The sequence below is a fragment of the Uloborus diversus genome, chromosome 2, assembly GCF_026930045.1.
Source record: "Uloborus diversus isolate 005 chromosome 2, Udiv.v.3.1, whole genome shotgun sequence".
Lineage (NCBI taxonomy): Eukaryota > Metazoa > Arthropoda > Arachnida > Araneae > Uloboridae > Uloborus > Uloborus diversus.
In genome coordinates, this window is record NC_072732.1 from 29,288,265 (window position 1) to 29,312,320 (window position 24,056).

Below are 24,056 nucleotides of genomic sequence, written 5' to 3' on the forward strand. Positions count from 1 at the left end.
ATTTAGAATGAAATTAAAATTTACATCTCAGTTAGCACTTGTTTGAAAGGTAAAATCATTTCATGTACTTTTATTTGAGTGGGGGTAAAAAGTGCCATTTCTTCAACCAATTGATCAGTTGACATTATCATTGCTAAGTATACAGTTAAATTAATAGTTTTTCTTACTTAGCTTTTTTTCGGATTTTTGGTGCAAAAATGTATTCTAGAAGTAACAGTTTTTGGATCAAAGCTCTTAATTTTTCCGTAGATGGTGAAGGTAAAAAAAGTTGATATTCTAACCGTACCCTTAAAACTCCCAAATCAAGCATATATTTCTTATTTTTTGTCGAAAATGTTCTAATTTAATCGGCATTCCATTGGGTGTTTCTCCCTTTAGAGCATAAATTTAAATTGCTTTAAACTATTACTTGACCAATTTTTGTTCCCAGTGATATTTTTATCGATACTAATAAGTCATTTATTCATTCCTTTTTTCAATTATTTTTAACTTTTTTCCCATAAAAAAAAGCCAAACGGAGAAATGTTAGATAGAATTATATTCAGATGAACTAAAGTTAATTTTCAATCCAATGCATTATTTCATCCCTACTTTTCGCACTTTAGGTGAATACTGTAGTTAAAGAATTCCCTTTAGTATTTAATTAATACAATTATGTAAAGACCTACGGAACTTCGTAACAATGTTCGTAAGAATAAATGTCGTTCGATAAAAACTACTGGTATAAAATTGTAAAAGATTATTTGCGCTCCACGATTTACTACATGAAAAAAAAAAAAAAAAAAAAAAAAAAAAACATACTCCGAATGCAGGTCTAAATACTCATGTAATTCATTCAAATTACAAAGAAATCGTCCATTCATTTTTAATCCTTCAATGAAAAGTTGATATTGGAAGCTATATCTTGGAGGAAATAGGATCAATGATTTTCTTCTATACAGTACCAAAATAGAAACTAGATAACTTTTTGTTTGTTCACTGGTTATAGTGTAGCTCTGATAGTTAAAACCCGACCTTGATAATAGTTACCTCATTTTGGGTAATTCAGTGAAAAGGGGACGTGTAAATGAAATATTTTTAAAAAACCACTACAAAATACCCGAACTGAGTAAAGTAAGACAAAACAACGTTAGAAGAAGCACAAATTTGTAAATTACAGCAGACACGTGTTTCGGCGTTACAGGGAACGCCTTTTTCAATGCAAAAAATAATGAGCTTATGGATGACATCCCTTTGCTTCTCACAGCCTATATATAAATTAAAAATTTGTTTACTGTCATGTACCAATGTTACAGTTTTTAACGGCGTTGATAATTTTTAAAAATAAAATTGCTCTTAAGCGTTCATTCACTCATCAGTCTACCGTTCCTCATGCAATTTATTATTTACTCAGAAACGACAAATAACGCTCTGTCATCGATATAAAATATCGTATTAAAATCTAGAAGTTCAATTGGGTGTGCCTTTCATCGTGGCTAGATCTTTCATGCGTGACACAACCACTGTTTACATGAAATTTCAAGTGGCTGCATGGAGTAGTAATGCGTTTGAATTAAATTCACGGAGCTGTAGGATTTAATTGGGATCTGCGACCTCTTTGGATTTAATTATAGGGATGAGGTCATTGTTGCGCCAGGATTCTCATCCCTAGTGGATTAATAGCGTCATGAGATATTGGCTATGGGATTTCGAAATGGCGCAGTTTTAGAATTTAATGTCCCTCTTTAGTTTTAGGTTTCATCCAAAAAAAAAATCCAGTAACTTTTTATTAAATTTCTTTAAGCCATTCTATATCAATTAGTGCTACAAGAAAATCGTTTTTTTTTTTTTTTTTTTTTTTTTGGTAATAAAATTGGTTTGAAAAAATCATTTAATAAGGTAGTTCGACTGGAAAAAGAGAAAATTGCATTGAATGAACAGCTTATATATTTAAAATAAAAAAAGTTATTTTAAAAGTTTTTCTTTTTTTTTACATCGATTCTGGCAACAGTCTTCTATGCAATTACAAACAGGACACGATTAAAAAAATTTTTGTTTACTATTGAGTAGACGAGCGTCACCACGTTTCATTTAAATCTTTAAAAGTTAAACAAATGTTTAAAAAGTTGAACATAACAATAAAGCAGCTCAAACATGTATGCATCATATTTCTCTTTGCCTTGGAAATAAATTAACTGATCAGTGATTTTCAGATAGTTCATTAAAGACACTATCGTTTGTTGAATTTTGTTGGACGTATTTTACTATTGCCTTGAAAAGGGTAACAATGAATTTGGTAGTTTAGCCCATTTCTGTTGAATAATTTCTGGGTCATATTTTATGGGACAGAATTAGAGTTCATTTTTGCTAACTTGGTGGTATGTAACAAAAATTATATTTTTTTGATTCTTAATAGGTTTTGAATAATTTTTACCTTTTATTTTTTTACTTTTCAATGAGCTCTAAGTTTGTTAATAAACCTTCTGCCTTGTATGATTTAGTTTTTATAAGTATTAGCTATAACAAAAGTGAGTCTTAGCTGCAAAACCAGAAAAAAGATAAATATCCCTCTTTGCTGGTAATTGCAATTTAGAAAGTATCTTTCTTTTATTTATTTATTTATTTATTTTTGTTGTTTAGTTGAAAAAAAAACCGAAACAAAGGAGAAAACCGTACAAAACTCAACTGACTAAAGCTTTTTTTCCCCATGTTGGATATCTGTGTTTTTTGTTCGAAGCTTTATGTCATGTTTAATCATTGATATGTCTGTTAAACTGTCCATTGCTCTTACGTCAATCAATGTCTCTTTTATCTATTACATCTTTGTCTACGTGCTTTGTGATCCACTCTGCTTCTGATATTGTATTAGAGCTTCTGATATTAAACTAAGGGTATTGAGGTGCTTGAGAGATATCCAAGGATTAATTACGACTTTTATTGGCCTATACTGGGTGTCTAAGGTAAAGCTAAAAGAGTTTCAGCACAATTCAATAGAATAATAAAAAACACTCTAGCTATCATTGTTTTGCTATACTATTCATGTGTATTTGTAACTTCATTTGTTCGTTATGTATCTTCATTACTATTTTGCAGTTATGCTTTTAGGTAATGGTTATATTAAAATTGTTTTCATCACTCAGATTCTAAAAGTGCCATTTTTATTTACTTTTATCAGTAGTGTTCTTTTTTATTTTGATTGTTTAGTTATTTTTTGATAATGTCCCACTAAAAAACAAATGGGTAAATGTGATAAATAAAATGCAACTATTTTGTATCTTTATTATTGATATTTTTAATGGTTCGATACCATGACAATTTTTGTTGAAAAGTTAGGAAGATTTAGAAAAGTCAGGAAAGTTCAATGCTGATCTCGAATAGATACCAACTCTGTGGATCAGTTATAGATAGTATTATTTGAAAAAAAAAAAAAAAAGATGCGGCACATAAAGGATCAAAAAATTTACAGATTAGTTTTTTTTGGTTCAAAAGGAAACAGATACTATAAAATACCGCCCTTTTTCGTGATTCAATTTCAGTCATCTGAAGTGAAATACTCCTCACTCGAACAAAAGTACTATTCTTTCTTATTCATAGAGTGATGAATAATTAACAAATTTATTTTAATGAAAAAAGAGTAAAAGAATCTTCCGAAGACGTCTCAAAAAATCTCTATTATTTGATCGCTACAGCAAATTATTAAATCTCCTTCGGTAATTTAATGTACGATAATCGCTCTACGCACGTGTTCTTTCTTTATTCTCTCATTTAATATTCAAAATTGTTTCCCCGCCCCTCAATGCACTCAGCTCTTCTACGTGGTACATATATGTGGATGGAATTAGCTCTATAAGTTTGTTTTATGGAAGACACTGCAAACTAAAACAGCAAACGACGTCCGCCGCGAAGTGTAATTTTACACCCACAACTCATTCCCAATCCGATCACGCTCTGGGTCAGAGCCACAAAAATGGCGGGAAGGAAAAAAATCAACCAGACTGAAAACTTGACCTCTATTAGTTAATTTTGCCATCACTGAATAAAAAATAAAGCACACAACGGGCGAACGGAAAAAAGGTATTACTGCTCGTAACTTCAGCTACGTGAGGCATTTGACAAATGAGTGGTAATATATAAGAGTAAAGGCAGTGGCGCGTGCGGAAACGGGGATGGCGTATATTCAGTGGCGTATCGGTGGCTGGCGAGCATGATGAACGTGCAATGCTTGCTTTTTTTTTTTTTTTTTTTTAGTTCGTATCCGATGACTGGGCTTTAGGTTGATGGACACTGTTTCGTTTAACGGGCGAGGTGTAACGAGGCACTTCGAAGCGTACCAAAGGAAAGATTTTGCTGAACGCCCCCTTTTCTGAAACGGAATAGGTCGTTCAGAAATTGTTCTATGCATAGAAATTTCTTTTTTACTTCCTTTTTTAAAAAAGGAAGTATTGTATTCGCGAAAAATTTTCACTCAAAAATCTTCCTTAATTTCCATTTTGCTCACCCCCGAATGAATGTTAAGTTTAATTTTCAACTCGACCACACGTGGATATATGCCTAGGAACGTACAGACAAGCTAAATATCCATTTTGACGATCCCCGAGTTAATTACAACGAGTTTTCTCGTGACGTCTGTATGTACGTATGTTTGTGCGTATGTGCGTATGTTCGTATGTGTGTATGTATGTCGTATGTGTGTATGTATGTCGCATAACTCAAGAACGGAATGTCCTAGAAAGTTGAAATTTAGTACTTAGACTCCTACTGGGGTCTTGTTGTGCGCCTTCCCTTTTGGTTGCATTCGGGTGTTTCTAAAGGGGTCTTTTGCCCCTTTTTGGGAGGAAATCATTGTTAATTTCGATGTAAACACAAGTGGTGTTATAATTTGGCGGACACTTGGCGATATATCGCCAGTCTTTTGGTCGCCAAGTTTTGTCACCAACTTGGCGACAAATTTGGCGATTTTGTTTTAAATTTTATTTATTTTTATTTTTTTTATCTGGATTTAATTTGGCCACTGTTGGTGATATTTAGAGAATCACATTAAAATTGCCAAAAATGAGAAATGACATTAAATTGGAGTAAAAGGAAGCTCGTTTTTTTTTTTTTCAGAAAAGGCTCTTGTGTCAAATAGATTGAAATTTAAAACTAAAAATGAGATGTCCAACGTTTACCATGATTTTTTATGCTTGTTGCAAGAAATCTATTCCAACCTCTGTAGTACAAAATTCAGAGAGGAAAAGAATTATGCCGAGAACCAGTCAGTTATAAGAAGAAATATTGTTCTTTGGACACTCGGTCAAACAACATTCTTTGTTGGAAATTTTGCATGTTAATGCTCAAAATTGAACAAACTTTTGGTTAGATTTTTTGTTTATTGCAATACTTTTAGTACTTTGTTCTTTCTAAAATATTTAGATACCTAATTTACTAAAGTTTGGTTTCATTTCCATACATTGGCTAATTTGCTTTCTTTTCTTGTATTTTTCTACATTTTCTTCTTGATAAATTTGCTGTTTATTCTGCTATTTTCATTTGAGGTTCTTGTCTTGAGTATGCTGATGTACAAGATTTGTATCTTTGAGGCCAAACTTATAGGGCACAAGTATATGATTTCTTTCTGAGTTATGGAAATATCGCAAGTAAGATTTTATAAGAACCCCACCAATTAAGATATTACCCACCAAGAAAATACACACCAAGTAAGGTATTAAATGGAAGAGAGCGCATGGGGGGGGGGGGGGGGGGGCATTTCAATTTGAAGTTACAAAATTTCTTATGCATGTTCCGTTCTATGGTAATAAATATCACTTTAATCTAAAAAACGTGTTTGGGATTCCCCCCCCCCCCCTTTTATTCTTGTTTATGACGGTTTTTGAAAAAAACTCCTCCTGTTAAAAAACGAAGCTGAATGCAACAAATTGAGTAAGACTTTTTAGAAATTATTCTGGCAGACGAAGTTTCAACTTTAAAATAAAGGTTTTGCCATTAAATATAAATTGTAGAAAATTTACATTTTTTTAACTCTAATTATCATTAGTAGACGGGAATAACAGCACTCTGATTCCCAGTGATATTCCATCAAAAAAGTTCTATTTTGTGAAGAATTCCTTTTAAGCAGTTCGAACGTACGATTCCCTTTCCTTCCCGAATTCTCTCCGTCAACTTATTAATGGTTCTTTTAATGGCAGAGAGATCGGTAAATCGTGTTCCTCGCCAGACAAAGAAACACTTTCTTTTGTCCACGTTTTGGGCAACAGAGGGAAAAAGAAAGAGGAAAACTCCTCGGGAATGCAGTGAACAAAAGAGCCCGTGTTCCCTACTGCTATTTCGGAGAATCCTTGATGTTAGGGTGTTCAGACACTGTGGTGCTTGCATGTAAGAATACCATTAGAAGATTCGAAAAGGGAAAAAAATGACGAAAGAATCGATCTGCACTCGCCGTTCAAAATGTACCTCCAATGACAGAATCTTATACCCTGCATATGAGTTAGGGATAAGTTCGTTTAGTGCGGTTCACCCAATAAAAAACTCTTTTATGTTGTGAATTTTATACGCTAATGTTTAAAACTTTTACCTTAACTGAACTTTATTTCGTTTCAACTTACAGTTATTTGATTTGAGCAAAGTTTTATCCGGATAGAATTTGTTAGGTTAGTACCAGAGTATATAATTTTTATAATTATGAGCTTTATGCCTCAAAATTGTGTTTTAACTGAATTAAGACAGTCGAATATAAAGTGCAAAATCCACATAATTTCATTTTTACTTTCTTTCTCACTGGTAATAATAAAGGTGAAGTTTAGACCGTGAAGAAGCAGATGCAGTAGGAAAGCTTATTGAAAAGTTGAATTTGCAAGTTCCAAAGTGACCAGTAACGCTCTTACTTCTTAGATTAATTAAATTTTATTGTAACTTCTACAGTCATAAAGCAACTTCTGCGAACTCTGAACCATAGTGCTCTGCAGAAAATCGGGCGTGTTCATACTATTCCTTTTCACTCTAAATCTCTTTAAGGTATAGCTTAGTGCAAATCAATTCAGTGCAACATTGTTCCAAACATGACACCAGATAAACTTGACTACCTGATGAAAGTTTATCGGATGGCACGGTATCTAATCTCGTGTAAAACAATTTTTTTTTTCAAATTACGTTTTAAAAACTTCGTTTTTCTTTTTCTGACATGTAGATGATATAATTGAAATGCAATATTTACTTTCATGTGATTTTCTACAAAACAGACAAATCTCTCTTTCGTGGTAAAAAGACTGGTTGCAATAACATTCGTACTATCCCTCATCTCTCCTTTTCCTATATGTTTATCCTAAGGAAAGAAAGGGGGGTGATAATGAACTCAAGTAAAATGTGTTGAAGACAGAGTGACTTTTTCTGAAATTATATGAAGCTTGACGAGGTAACATCATTACACTTGTTGATGCAAACGTACTTTCCAAAACCAGACCCCTACTTCACACCTCTAGGAGGCTACTTCAACTGTTCTGGAACTTTGATAGGGGGTTCAGAGGGATGAAAATTCTCCCCGACTAGACTAGGACGTACGTTCCCTGTTCCCTACAAAAATTTTCCAGTTGCTAGTGTAACACCGATACACATTTTCGAGCGCCCAGCACTCATGTCGCATGGATAAAAATAAGGAATGGTGCAACTTGATAACTGTCTAAAAGCTGTTCTCTTCAGTTAAAAAGTTCTAGAGCTGGCGACCGCAATCGTTTCGATTTTTGATGTGATCTAAAACTTCATATATACAGAAACAACAAACAGCGACATCATTCATGTAATCAAATACACACACACACACACACACACACACATATATATATATATATATATATATATATATATATATATATATATATATATTTCTACATAGCCAGATAACTTTTGCATATGAATTCGATCTTTCAAGTGTAATTTCAGTAGGTAGCAGACATTCGTTCCAAAATATTTCTTTAAAAAAAAAAAAAAAAAAAAACTATCACCTGCTTTAAAACAAAGAGAGCGACCGAGAGAGAGAGAGAGGGGGGAGGGAGAATCGAAATAAAATGTAAAATTAAATCGAAACATAAATTGAATTGTAGCAGATATGACAGTGTACTGCATAACACCATATGACAAAAATTGTCCTGTTTACACCTTCTGATTTTCAACGACGGGAGAAAAGCATGACATTATACATTTTACCAATAGTAGTTACAAAGAGCAGTTTTAGAAAATGTTCTTTTATGTGATGGATATGACCATGACTACTGAAACCTTTCTGCTTGAACGTGGATGTGAGTGCTACGAGTTCATCGATATTCTGTTTCAATAAATAACGCTCGATGCGATGAATATGAGTGCATAACTACAGGCGCTCATTCTTATTCAATAGAAGTAGAATATGACGGATAAAACTATCAGTAATATTACTTAAAATACACCGCCAGCTCAGTTATTCCATCCGAGGACTGCAGTTTCGTGCTTTTTAGCACTCGAAAATACCTTGGCTTTGCCGTCAATCTTTGAGTTGAACCGCACCATTGCTGCGGTCGCTCATCTGGCTTGCTAATTCTGCATTAGCTACCAGTTTGTTTGGCTCTCTTGGCTCCCTTAAGAGATTTTTCGCCTCCAGCTCATGTGATTCCTATTCCGGGCTGATAAGTGCTAAAAAGCACGAAGCTGCAGTCCTCGGATGGAATAACTGAGCTGGCGGTGTATTTTCAGTATTTCTGCCTTAGCCCTGGCTTTAGGGCGGTAACTTACTACAAAATATCAGTAATATTAGTTACTTTTTTGATAACGAAGTGAAGGACGATATTGTTCGGAATAGTTGAGTTCAGAATTAAAGCAAAATCTGGTGTCACATAAAAAGGGCACCTATTATATGAAGAAATAAAAGTATTACTTTATTTTTATTATCATCTTCTTTTTAGCTTACTTTCCCATAAAAATAAAAGAAAGAACTAAAATGCATGAAAGAAGACGTTAGGCGTATTAAATACAACTCAAAAACAAAAACTTCAAAAATAACTAAAATTAATGAAATAATTTTTGAAAAATTAAAAATTGGAAAGTAGAGATTTAAGATGAGAAAAATCTGCATCGGTCTGTCTGTCAACCTTCCCTTGTAAAAACATTTAAATGAACAGACCGATTCGGATCAATTTTTTTTTGCTCAAAAGATCTCGGCGAGGACATCGCATTCCCATATTTCATTTTTTGATGTGAAAAAAAAATTGCTTCTTGATATTATCATTCTTATTTTCCTCCATTATCTTATTATTATTCTTATTATTCTTGTTTTTCTTCTTTTTATTTCTTTTTTAAGCTTCTTATTTTTATCACTCATCTTGTTACATTTAATGGTGTTTGGTCTTTCTTATTATTGGTATTGTTATAAAATAATAATAATAATAATTAGTGTTTTTTTCTTGTTGCTATTCTAATTTATTTCTTCTTACTGTTATTAAAATTATTACTATGGATGTTGCTAAAATTGCTAACTCTATCTTATTTCCATTCTTTTTAGAAGTGCATAACACTACTTTTCCATTCAAATAAAAAAATAAGTCAGCCATTATTTTTTCTATAATCCATCCTTTGGAACGAAAGAAATCTGAGCTAACATACATACATCAACATCACTAAAGCGAACTAAGCTCGTCTGGTTCGACTCCGCAGCTTCAATTATTAACTGAAATTTATAGCCATAGCTGTTACTTTTATAGACGCCCATTAAGCCTCCGTCCACAAAATTTTCGGAAAAAGTTTGGTCTAATGGTCTCATTTTAAGGAAGAATGAAAGGGGGTAAAGTTTCGATAAAGTCGTAATAATTCGAATACAAAGAGTTTTTAAAATCGATAGTCGATAATCAATATTTTGCAGAATGTACAGACAGATCGTAAAAGAACGAGTGAGGCTCAGCAGCAACGTACAGATTTACGCATTTCTGAGCAATAATTCTGCTTGCTTTGAAGGATTATCCTACAAGTTTTTTTTTTAAATAATGACTTTTAAATACAATTATTACAGTAAAATGAAGTAACAGCTTGTTTCAACTAAATTTACATCTACTAAATAAAAATTGACATTCTGAAAGTCACTGTCTTCTGAAAGCACTGAATGACTCAGTGTTTTATATGTGTACATATTTATCTAATATAAAGCATGTTTTCATTATTGATGGATCCACCTTTGGTGCGATTATTCATTTTTACTGTTTTTTTTCAAGATTTTTTGCTTATTATATATTGCTAATACCGAACAAACATTCTAAATAACTGTCTTGCAAATTTTTATTTAAAGTGTATTATTGTACCTTAATTGGAAAATAATTAATAGGGACAAACGAAAATTCATGCACAAAAAGCAAGGGTGTATTTTCTAAAATAAAAAAGGATTTCCTCGAGAACTAAACGAGCCTACTTTATTTTCATAAGAGCAACATCTTCCTTTATTCAATCTTGAAAATTCAAAATCGTCAAATCGTCGAGATAATTATTTTTTTTTTTTAAATTGTTTTAATATTACGGTTTTACTGTCATAGTTTCATTTGTTTTTTTTTGTTTTTTGTTTTTTGTTTTTTTTATCAAATGATAATTTTGAAGCTCATATAAGCCATGGTAGTTTTAATTCAAATTGCGTTTGACTATAAATGGCAAAATAAAAAGGTTCTACACATGATGAAAAGCAGATAAACTCTGTTGAATAGAAAAACGATAAAGAAAAATCTTTTGAATTTAAAAATTAGGGATTCGCTCTTTATCTTGGGCAAACGCATACAATACATGCAATATACTAACAGCCCGGTTATGACATCCAGAGACTGCAGTTTTGTGCTTGTTATGGACTGATCAGTCAGGGATAGTTAATTACCGAGCTGGAGGCTGGTGTAATCTCATTAAAGCTTAGAGTATCAACAAACTGGAGGATAAAGTAAGCTTTGCCCACCAGCGAGAATCCGATATAATGTTGCGGTTCAGCTCGTCAATGGATGACAAAGCTGGAGTTGTAATTTGACCATGCTGTCAAATGTTGCATCTTTTGCAACAATATTTTTCTTTGAATTTATTTTCTGATACTTCTTGATGATTTATTGCATATACTTTTTTCCATAATTAGTTTTATTTTGAAATTTCATTTCCTGTTTTAAAACTTAGCTGTACTTCATTTACTCGTTTCCCTTTATTTCAAGATAACTCTGACACTCCATTAACCCGACAGGTGATCATGCTACATTTGAGCACAATATCATCTTAAGTAGCTTACTTTTCTTTGGGGCAAAGCATTACCAGAATGAACCAAAACACTGCATAAGCACTTATACTTCAACTCTATTTCCCAAGTGACGTTATTCATCTCGCATAAATGCCCGACTAGAAATGCACCCTCTGAGGGAGAGAGAGAGAGAGGGAGAGAAGTCCTACGGGGGTGGTGGGGAACATTAGAACGCCTCAGAACAGGAGATGATGGCAGAGAATCGCAGAATCGTTTGTTAAAGCGTCCGTCCAGGCTTCAGAATTCCTTCTGGAAATCCATTTCCGCTTGTCCTCGCGGGTGTTGCATCACTTCCGGGAGAGCGGGAGTCACGTGACATGTTGATAAAAGGAATGGCTTGGCAGAGATGGAGTATTCTTGAAAAGTTTATTTCCTAAGCGTTCTCTTATCGGTGGAAGGACAAGCTTTCGTTACTATCGCCGTAGGTTTAAATTTAATGTTTTCCTTCATAATACAGCAATTTGCTGCCTGTAGTAGATTTAACATGTTGTAAGAAATATATGGGAAACAAGATAACATAAGTTATTTTTGCCAAAAGCAAAAGTAATATTAGTTTTTCATAATTTTCCCTTTCAAAACAAATAAAGTGAATGAATTCATTCGGTACCTTAATATGGAAGTTGCACTTTAGCAATGTGCCAACAAACGTTTTTTTTTTTAAGAAAAAAGGTATCTTTTAAATGTTTGTGTTTATGTGTTTAAAAAACGTATTCAAAACTGAAAGAAAGCGTCTTCATTAAAGAAAAAAAAAATCTTTGAAAAATACGTTTTGGGACGCATTCTGTCTGAGAGTATTTTATAAATCCGCTAAATAAATCATTTTTTTTTCTTGGCCTCATAAACAGTCGAGACATGTAAAGAAATATATTTCCATGGAAGAAAATGGATCAAAAAGATTAATAAATTTTAAAAATGTCAAGATATTAGTAAGGGTTACGATTATTAACTTTGCTGATGCCATCAAACAAAATAAGTTACATAATTGATTAAAAATAGATTAGGGCGGATACATCATTTTATTAACCATTTATTGATACAATGATGCTCTACGGAACAAAACAATGCGACGGTAACTTAGAAATAGTTGCTAGAAGTTGCTTTTTCCGTATTTGGTAAATACAACGTGAATTCGAAACCAAGAGTTTTGATATTGATAATTTTTCTGTATCGAGACTACATTTGGAAAATACAACTTGGAGTGATAATAAAAGATCGTTTAACTGTGGTTTTATTAACTAAAAATAAGTTATAAGGGAAATCAAGGCATGTTATATTGATACTTTAATAAGACCACAACCTAGAGTGCTATAAAAAATATACAATTGTTGTAAGATTTTCTTAGGTATCTGAAACATTTTGGAAATTTTTTAACGAAGTAAATGTGAGGATGCAGTAGTTAAATCATCTTCCATAAAAATGTCGTTTTTGCTGTCTTAGTAGTGTTATGTTTACATTGTTTAGGGAGCGAGGTAGCAAATACTGTCTTTAAAAAGCACTATGGCTAGTTGCTTTATTTTTACCAAATATGTCGTTATTTGGAAATAAAGTTCTTTTTAAGAAATCTTACCGCGTCATATCTTTTAAAATTCTAGGGATAACTGATTTATTTTAACCTCTTCTGGTTTCAAAATGTTGTTTTTGTTTTCTGTGTTAAATGTTAATCAAATACATATGTATTCGAATTCTTTGCTTTCTTATCATGACGCTTTAAATACCTACTACTGTTGAAATTTATAAAAGGTTTTATGAGACGTTTTGCATAACATTTTAACTATCATCCGTTTAAGGGTTCGTTATGTCATGCTATTTTTTTCGTATTTTAAACAATTCATTTTGTCTTTACTAATAATAAAGCTGAAAGTCTATCTGTCCGGAGGATCTCTGGATGTCTGTAGGATTTCTGGATGTCTGGATCTCTGTGACACGCATAGTGCCTAGACAGGTAGGCCGATTTCATGAAATTTGGCACAAAGTTATTTTGTAGCATGGGGGTGTGCACCTCGAAGCGATTTTTCGAAAATTCGATGTGGTTCTTTTTCTATTCCAATTTTAAGAACAAAAATATCATATGATAGACGAGTAAATTACGAAATTATCATAACGTGGAACCGTAACATGGGTACAAGCCAATTGGCGGGAAAATTCACCATACATTATTTGTAAATATAGAGGCGAACCAAAAGACCTTTTAATTTTTCTATTACGGGAAAAGTCGTGTGGGTACCACTAGTATAAAATAAAGTAAAAAAGGTACTTCCTTTATCTATTTCTTGTAGCTCTATGTAGTTAATACGCTAGATTTACCATTAATATATTGACGAATGCGTGTTTCTAAGATTAAACTTAACTGTCCATTACTTAGTTTAGTCATATTTTTAACTTCATACTTCCGAATGCATTTTTAAGAGTCTATTCCTAAGAACATTCTCATACATTCTATCAAATTCACCGTCACTTAAAACTTCTCACTTTACACACCTTTTCATTATGTCTCTCTGAAACTTACTTCAAAATGCAAACTGTGCTCCATGTCAACGTATCTTTTCTCATCAACTTTCAGCTTGAACATTTATGTCTAAATTTCTCATCGTCTTTGTCCAATTCTCTGACTCACCGCGAAACGATGTTCCATTTCTTGGAACGAGAATCGAAACACGAAACTTGGAGAATTCTTCTCGTAAGGTTACTTCCCCGTTTTCCCGCAGACATGGAACAACTCCCTATTTTGCCCTAGTATCTTCTCAAAGTACTATTCTGGACACTATCCAATTCTTGCAATTAACTTCAAGCGGCTTGCGTGATGAAGTCAGATTCTTTGAAACATATTACTCTCAAGCGTTGAATCAAATGCATTGTTTGTGCTCATTATTTGTTTTAAGAGAATTTATTTTTCGTGCACTTGGCGACTTTCGGATATATGACAGTATTTGGTTGCAGAATCTGGATGTATGTAATTCTATAAAATACGACTTTATTTTTGCATTAATATTATTATTATTATTTTTTAGGGGGAGGGGGACAACAGCAGCCAATGTTTTCAACATTTTTGTGAGAAGTATCAGGTTTTAGTCTGAATCTTTGTTTAAAGAATAAAGGGCTTATTAGAATGAAATATATGTAAACAATACAATATAAATAAAACAATAATACAGCCCGCCTATGATTTGTATGGAATTAGCAAATTTCCAGTTAAGACGAGTCTATCTTAATAAGGAGGAAAAGTAAAAAAATTTGATGCGCCTGTCCCGTTCATTTGAATGTAGCTCTGCCTAATTTCGAGGCTAACTTACATCTGCAGAAGCTGGCCTCCCTCAAAACTAATAGATACTTCCATTTCCGCCGGTAAACCGGATGCTTGCCTTTCCATCTAATCTATGGTCAAACTGTGTCTTCGGTCTTCGTCCTTTTTTTTTTTTTTTTTTGTTTTTTGTTTTTTTGACAAAGTCGAAATTTTGATCATACAAAACTTTAGGAAACTATAATTCTACCCAAATAATTGTTTTAACTAAAGTATAAAACACGACATTGAAAGGAAAGTTAACTATTATAAAATTCAATTGACTTTGAATGAAAAAGTTTGGTGTGTATGAAACAAACCGCTCAGTTTAGTGTTATGTATGCAAATAGGAAGGTAACAGCTACCATGTTTACCAGAAAATTTGTTCTTCTAGAAGCAGAAAAAACGTATGGAATTTGATGAAAATCTAAATACATATGTAATACCATATTTTTCTTTCAATAATAAAGCTTTTCTTTGCTTAGAAGTAGTACAATTACTCTCGAAGAGAAATGTATTGAATAACATATATTTTTGAAAAAAAATTTTTTTATATATTTGTTTCTCAAACAACACGCACACAGATAATGATTTATTAGAAAAAGAAAAGTTGTTAAATTTGTTGAGGCGTCAAAATTATGCGCAATTTTATCACTTTCATCCTTGAAAATGCGTAGTCAATTAAGGGCAAATTAAAGTCCTCAACTGTTTGTTCCTTATTTATTGTGCCTCCCGAACTTGGAAAGTAGCATTGTCGTCACTCATTAAAGACACATTTAATTGATCACCGCGCTAGCACCGCTGTTCATTACTTCTAGACTAATCCATTGCTAACTTATTTTTGACTGTACTCATGAATGCTATCACATAATCAAGCTCTTCAGCAATTTTGAAAATGGACTTCTTAATTACAAATGCAAGCAAGTGATTCCACTAAGCCAACTTCGAATCACCTCCTCAATTCCCGAGCTATAGACTTTAGAGAACGCAAATGCTCAGAGCGTGCTATTGCGAGAGGGGCCCTTCCTTTTATTAATTTATCCCAGCAGAAATCGAGGCATGTGTGCACGTATGTGTGTCTGTGTGTGCCACAGGTGAATTTCGTCTTCGGAATTCCCTGCCTTAACGAGCCTGGACCCTTTAATCACGCTTACAAGAGGAGATGTGGGCGGGCTTGCGTAACCTTGCGTGCATGGCATTTGGAAGGATGTTGCTTCCCGAGAATGGCAACACTGAAACAGCCAAGGAACATGATTTTTGCATTCAATATAAGTTTTGGAAGTGTATCGTTATTCATGTGTGGTTGTGGCACTGTTTTGAAAGTTCTATGAGAAATATTGTAAGCATAAACACGTTCTTGATCGATCGTTTCCGATTAAATTTTGCTTACTAAGTTTCGGTATGGCTATTAGTTAGTATAAAATTTAAATAAGTTCGTATATTTGTCTCCTAAAAATGAGTGCTTGATATAACGCTTTCATTTCCTGTTAAAAGAAAACTCGCAAATATTATCGAAGTGTTTTTGATGACTATTAGAATAAGATTTTAAAAGGACAAAGGGCTTAAATCTTTTTTTCCAAACAATAATTGTCGAGATTACATCGAAATTAACAATGATTTCCCCCCAAAAAGGGGCAAAGACCCCCTTTGGAGCATCCGAATGCAACCCAAAAGGGAGGTGCTCAACTAGACCCCACTAGGAGTCTAAGTACCAAATTTCAACTTTCTAGGACATTTCGTTCTTGCGTTATGCGACATACATACGCACATACGCACATACATACGTACACACTGGCGTCACGAGAAAACGCGTTGTAATTAGCTCGGGGATCGTTAAACTGGATATTCCGGGTGTCTGTACGTTCCTAGGCATACATCCACGTGTGGTCGGGTTGAAAAATAAACTCAACAGCTATTCGGGGGTGAGCAAAATGGAAATTAAGGCCGATTTTTGAGTGAAATAAAATAATTACTTTTTTGTAAAAGAAAGTAAAAAAGAACGACCCTAGAGTTTTTTAAAATGCATTTATTATTTCAGCTAAATACTAAATACCACTTAAAAACAAACCTATGTTTTCAAAAAATATCTCCAGCCCAAAGCAGGAAAATATTTATTGTTCTTCAGAAGAAATTATCAAGACCTTTCACACGTTCTATTTAAACAGCTACCAAGAAGTAATATAAAAATACATGGTTCAGCGCTCTCTTAAATTTTATTTTATCTACGAATCGGTGGAGTTAAGCAGGACCCGAAAGGAGGGGGATTCGAAAGGGCTCTCTAAGTATACTTTGTACTTAGAATACTCCTGGGAAAGAGAAAATAGCATTAGAAAGGTATTGTTTCCCCTGAAAATTCCGGAGAAAAGAATCTCCGTCGGAAAAGAAGCCGAAGGAAAGGAAAATCATCAGTAGTTCTTTAAAGGGGCAAATAGGATTGTTTTCCCGTTTCGAAGACATTAGTTTTCATACTGATACAGGTCTTAAAAATCTGGTATCTCACATGGTACGTACATTAGGTATAAAGCCTTGTGAAAGTAATAGTGTGTGTATGTGTGTTTTCCTCGATTTCTTTACTTGCCATAAAGGAAATAAACGGGAGAGCTTCCGGTAAATTTGATTATACATTTGCTTTGATTCCACGATACTTATATTTGAAAAAAAAAAAAAAAAAAAGCTAGTATATTAAGTTTAATTGTTTCCTTTGTAAGAAACACATACGTTGTTTCTTTAATTGGTTGCTGAAAATGTTATTTTACGTTTCTAAAAAATCCTATTTACAGACGTCATAGTCGAACCGAATCCTTTTTTACTTCCTTTTACAAAAAAGGAAGTATAGTATTCGCGAAAAAAATTTCACTCAAAAATCGGCCTTGATTTCCATTTTTCTCACCCCCGAATGAATGTTGAGTTTTTTTTCGACCCGACCACACGTGGATATATGCCTAGAAACGTACAAACACCTGAAATATCCATTTTAACGACCCCCGAGTTAATTACAACGAATTTTCTCGTGACGTCCGTATGTATGTATGTATGTGCGTATGTGTGTATGTGTGTACGTATCTCGCATAACTCAAAAACGGTATGTCCTAGAAAGTTGAAATTTTGTACGTAGATTCCTAGTGGGGTCTAGTTGTGCATCTTCTCTTTTGGTTACATTCGGATGTTCCTAAGGGGGTCTTTTGCTACTTTTTGGGGGGAAATCGTTGTTAATTTCGATGAAAACTCAAGTGGTGTTATAATTTGTCGGACATTTGGCGATATATCGCCAGTGCTTTGGTCGCCAAGTTTTGTCGCCAACTTGACGACAAATTTGGCGATTTTTTTTAAAAAATCTGGTTTTAATTTGGCCATTGTTGGTGATATTTACAGAGTAAACAATTGAATCCCATTAAAATTGCCAATAATGTGGAAATGACATTAAATTGGAGTAAAAGGAAGTCATGTGATGCACACATCAGCTCGTTTTATTGGTAACTACTATATAAGCAGTACTAATATTGTACTAGTCCAAATATTGTACAGGATACTTAAAAGGCAAGGCATTAATGACGTTATTCTTTGTACTGAGGAACACAGGGATCCTTATAAACAGAAGTCTTGTTTATATAAGGTGGGAGACAGTTCATGGATCAAGTTCGGCGACATAGATTTGTTCTTGAATGTCCAAAGAAAATTTAAGATTATCGTCTTTACTATGGAGTAGTATTTTAAAACATTTTCAAAATCGTTTGGTGAAATATGAAATAACAACTACACTATGTGTTTTATTTATTAATGAGAAAAGAGCAATTACTATAGTTTTTGCAACTTGCTTTTATGTTGTTAAGCTGTAAGAGCTACGGCATTACGCAAACGTTTATTAAACAAATTTAATAATTAATTTTTGAGTTCGTCTTGAGCTTCCAGAATATTATCTCTTAAACTATCAATTTTAAGTAAAAGGCAGTAAAATCATTTTGAAAAAAAGATCTTGGTAACCCCATCTCTTTCGTATAGGTAGATTGGTAACCCCCCCCCCTTCTAACTATATACTTAAGCTTACCCTTACTCTATGATGATTATTCTTGGCTTTTTTGTCCTTCAGTAACCTTAAAGATCTCCCTTTTAGCAACTTTTAAAAGCGCAGACCAAAAGAGATGGATTGAGGAAACGAACGTATACAGAAACGCGAATGTAAATAAACCAGTTAACTGCGGTTAACCTTTGACTAATCAGGCACGTTCTAATAGAACTACCGGTTAGCTGATTGTATATGGAAACATTCTATGGACCGCTGACGTCATTAACTCAACCAACCGGTTAACCGGTTGATCTGTTCGAACACACCCTATTATTCATCTTCAACTTCTTATTCTTTTACTGCTTTAACACCAATCGAAAAACACGCAAAGATTTTTTTTCTCCATTGTTCTAGTTAAGTATCTATTGGGGAGTTTTCTAGTGGTGACTTCATAGCGTTATTGGTTAAAATGTTTTTTCCTCTTTTCCATTGACAAACAACATTTAACTGCACCATTGGTTGAACAACTTTTGATATTTCTTTCTATTTTTTCAAAAAAAATTGCACATTCTCCCTTAAAATAACATATCAATTTTTAAGTCATTTTGGTTCCTTGTCCGGAAATTCGCTACTCAATTAAATTATTATGCATTTTGAAAATAAGAATTTTTCATTATTAGGCATCAAACACCCCTTTTCATTTACTTTTATATATTTCCACTCAGAACAAAACTATTTCTTACGATCCTCAAATTGAACTAAAAAAGAGAACATTTAAAACATACGTTTTTCGAAACAAAGCAATTTGATATCTTCTTTTATATCCTGTCCTTTTTCACTCACGTAAGACTTGAGAGATTTTCTATGTACCTTTTCTCCTTCTGCTACCCTAGAGTATTAGCGAATGACAGCTCATCTCCAACTTCTTCTCCTCTGCAGGTGAAGACTTCCGGCAAAACATATCGTCTGCTGAACTGGGTGCGACTTAAACTCGAGGGGGAGAGTTCACCCCAGTAATCTTCATTCTCTTCGACACTTCGAATAGCCAATCACTATCGGAAAAGGTTTAACTTAATATCGAATCGGGCGACCTATTTTTTTTCTGGGCTCAGTTTCGTTTTTTTCGATTTGTGTTTGATAAATTTAAACGACTTTATTCTTTCCATAATCGATAGTTCGCAATCGAAGAGCGAAAGTATCTGAGTATCTGTTAACGATGTGCTACTTGTTACACAAAATTAGTTTTCTTGGTTGTAAATTGCACCCTCTTTAATCGATGGATTTTCTTGGTGATTATATGCTATAACAATGAATAAACAAGAACATGCCTGACGAAGTATTAAAATAATAATAATAATAATAATAATAATTTAACAATAATAACTTAATAATAATAATGACAATGATAATTTAATTATAATAACTTAATAATAATAATAATAATAATAATAATTGGTAATACTAATAATTTTAGTAATAATAACGACAATAATTTAATAATAATACCGCTAATACTGCTACTACTACTACTACTACTAATAATAATAATATTAATAATTATTATTATTATTATTTAACGATAGTAACTTAATAATAATAATGGTAATGATAATTTAATTATAATAACTTTATAATAATAATAATAATAATTTAATGATAATAACTTAATAATAATAATAATAATAATAATAATAATAATAACAATAGGTAGTACTAATAATTTTAGTAATAATAACAACAATACTTTAATAATAATACCGCTAATACTGCTACTGCTACTACTAATAATAATAGTTAATAAAAATAGTGATGATGATGATAATAATAATAATAGTGTTAGTGATAATAATAATTATTATAATGAAAATTAATTAAAAAATCTTTATAAATATGTTATATAGTCTCATGATAAGTGCGTCTTTTCTCTATTCTCTAAAAATGGATTCATTTTTGAAAAAAAATGATTCCGTTTCTATGCGTTGAATAAATGGCTTCTTGTAACTCTGAAACGGTTTATCCCCAGTTTCGCCGACAGTTAAAATTTCCTCCCCCTTCAATATATCATATAGTATGATTGAAACTGAAAAACAGGGGGTGGGGGGTGGAGGACATTTCGTGTCGGCGAAGCTGTGGACTGAACCTCTCTGAAACGATGAGAAATGTGGATGTCAATTTGAATTTATTACATGGTTGTCATCTATTTTAAATTAATATTATCTTAAATATTTCTGTTTTGAAATGTTTTCATTTTTATTACGGACACACAAGCAGAGTGAACTGGACATAATTTTGAAAAAAGTTTTAACGGAGCTTATTCAATAAAGATGTATTCGTTTATTTCATGATAAACAGCTAATTTATGTACTATAATCTAGAAAATCTTTTGATACGAGTAGATTGAAAAGACAACGTGAATAAAACACGAATTGTCGTGAAATTGCTGCAAATAGCATTATTAAGACTACAACGAAACCCCATCGTCAGTGCCGAACTAGCTCTATTTAGTTAAAGATAAAGTAATACAAAAATTGCCATAAAGTTGGAGTGACTTGTTCAAAAGACTAATTTTGACATGAAATAATTCTGACGAGTGGACGGTATAATCTTGTTGTTCTAAAAAAAAATTGTAGCATAGTTCTTACATAAATCTATGGCACTGAATCCGGTAATAGGGGTTTATTTTATTTCTTGTTTCTTTTCTTTTGTTGCAACAATCCCGTTTTCAAGACATCCGCTATTGAAATATAGCATATAATGGCACATAGCATGCCAATGGCATAAGTCCTGGTAGTTAGCTGTGCAATGTTTATGATACTTTCCGGTAGTCGCTGATCATTATTTTAAACAGATTATTTGTTTACAATTCCCATATTTGATTCAGTGTCCATGTACTCGTATGAAGCAGTCCCAATTTAGTCCTGATATTTAAAAGGTGCATGAAAAATTTCCGGATCCTGCCCGATACATTGAGTTTACGATATTAAATCACACCAGTATATGCTATACTTCGATCACGTATGTCTCGAAAATGGGATTTTTTTGGTGAAAAAACTAAGTTCGTACTGTCCCCTCGTGAGCGTATGAGAAGAAAGTTATCATTTGGTGAGAATTTTAGCTATGCATGATAAAATACTACATTAATACACAATTATTGCAGAAAAATGCTAGGCCCATATTTTACTATCACGTTTTCATTCTGTAATTTTAGCATTTGCTATTTGTTTTCTTTTTTTATGACAACATTATGCTTCTCTATATGTATTACTTTCGTGTGTTTTACATCTTTTAATTGGAAGATACTCAATTTTGGCTGTAACTTAAAGTTCTACGCTACGTAGTTTTAAAATGAAACTTAAAGTGATCTGTTTTAAAAACAAAATATTTAAATTAGTTGATTGTGTCATTCAGAACCCCTTTGATATTGGCACATATAAGTGATGCTGTTTATTGTTCTTAAGCGGTTTAATTTTAGTAAATTATGAAAATAAAACCGCTTTTTAACTTATTGAACAATAATGAAAACTAGAACTGGAAAAATACGTGCATTTATGGTACGTGGAGTTGTTGTACTTGGAATTCCACTGTATATTTTAAAAGCTATGTTAAGCACATACTACTTCGCCCTTTGATATAGTATCAAACACGTTTTTTACATTCGTCCTGACTAGTATTTGCAGCAATTATCTTCATTTTTTACGAAAATAGCCGCAATCCGTGTTAAAACTCTGTCATGGGATTGTTTTTGCAAGACCAAAAAAAAAAAGCTCACAAAAGGTATTCCTCGTAAAAAAAAATGGCGAATCGTATAAATCTCGAGCTAATTCCTGCTTTTCGTATTAAAGACCGAAAACACGATTTGTGCATTACATTTCCTCTGGAGCTCTTTAAATAAAGAAAGGGAAATCTGTTAAAGATACCACTAAAAATATCCAATTGCCAAGCAAAAAGGAAAAAAAAATCGAACGAAAAAACAAAAAAGAACACCTCTTCCGTTGAAATTAAATGAGAGCTTTCCCGATAATGATTGAGTATTCAGAATGACGCGGCAAATGAAAACTAAAGGCTTTCGAGTGAAAAGATTTTTCCATCTGTCAATCGCTCCCTGTTAGCTGGGCGAGTTCTTTTTTCTTTAGCCCCCCTTCTAAAAATAGAAAAGAATTGCGAGTGTGGCTGTCATTCCCTAATGCTCAGGGGTGTATGGAGGATGGACGCTTACAGAGAAAATCTTTCAGCACTTACTCTAGAAGAACAAAATAAAGTGTAGGGTGGAGAATCAAAGTTCTTTTATTTTTCTATGTCTTTACAGCATTGTTTTCAGTTAATTTTTTTAGTCGATTCTCGGCTTAAAAGTCGCGAAATCACAGATTTTGTGCTGTTAAATATGAAAAGTTTGGTTCCGTTTTAGACGGGACGGTAAAGGTTTAGTAGGAATATTTTTAATGTTATTTCATAAACTGCTTTAATATTTTCTAAAAGTTGATTGATTAGTGCCTTGATGAGAAATATTATTTTTTTAATAAAATCCACTTGGCTGACATTCAGTAGTTTTAAATTACTTGAGAACATGAGACTGTATCTACATTGATTTTATATTTCTCTCATTTATAATTTTTTCAATGTTTTATGCCGAAATATGTTGCCAAATACGGTTTGACATGATGCCAAGCACGGTTACGTAAAATAGTCGTTTAATGAAACATGTTAAAAGAAAAAAATAATTCTGTCTAACTTTAGTGTTAGCATTCTTAATGTATTTGCAATTGTTTCTCGTTATAGAGAAATTCGTTAAATTGAAAGTTTAATTATTGGTTTTTTTATTTCAGTGTCTTTCCATTTGTTCATTCAACCCTTTACTTACAGGTTCTTTTGATCGAAAATATTTTCTTATAATCGAGTAGAAAATATTTCATTACAAAAACATTTCATTTTTCACTTTGCCTCGTGAAGAAAGAAGTGTACATTTTCCAAATTTTTTTTAAGGTACAAATTTAAGTGACAAAAATGAAAAGTACTATTTCAATATTATAAAATATAAAATACATTATTATAAAACAAAAAACTATTTTTTTATTATGAAATACAAAGTCTTCTCTTTATGTACTGTACTTTTCAAAGAAACTTCCAATTTGTACATTTTGAAAAAGCTCAGTCATCTTAATTATTTCACTTTGCCCCACATTCGCCTACGTTATAAATGTGTCGTACATGTTTTATAAGGAATTATATTCTAATATAAACATGAAAATTTCTTGAGAAATAGTTTATAACGCAGGTTTTTGTTTTTCCTATTATGTAGTTTAGCCGTTGTGTTCTAAAGATATATTATAAGATCTTTAAAATATATATATATTTCCGGAAATAGGGGAGGGTAGCCCAAAGCGGGTAGGCCTTCGTATGACCCCCCCTTCCCCCCCCCCGTGATGTGTTAGCGGCGATGAATACGTATGTCGTGTTTACCCGAACACCTCCGAGTTATTATCAGTCCCAGCGAAGCAGCAGTGAAGCGGCATGGAGCAACCAGGCTT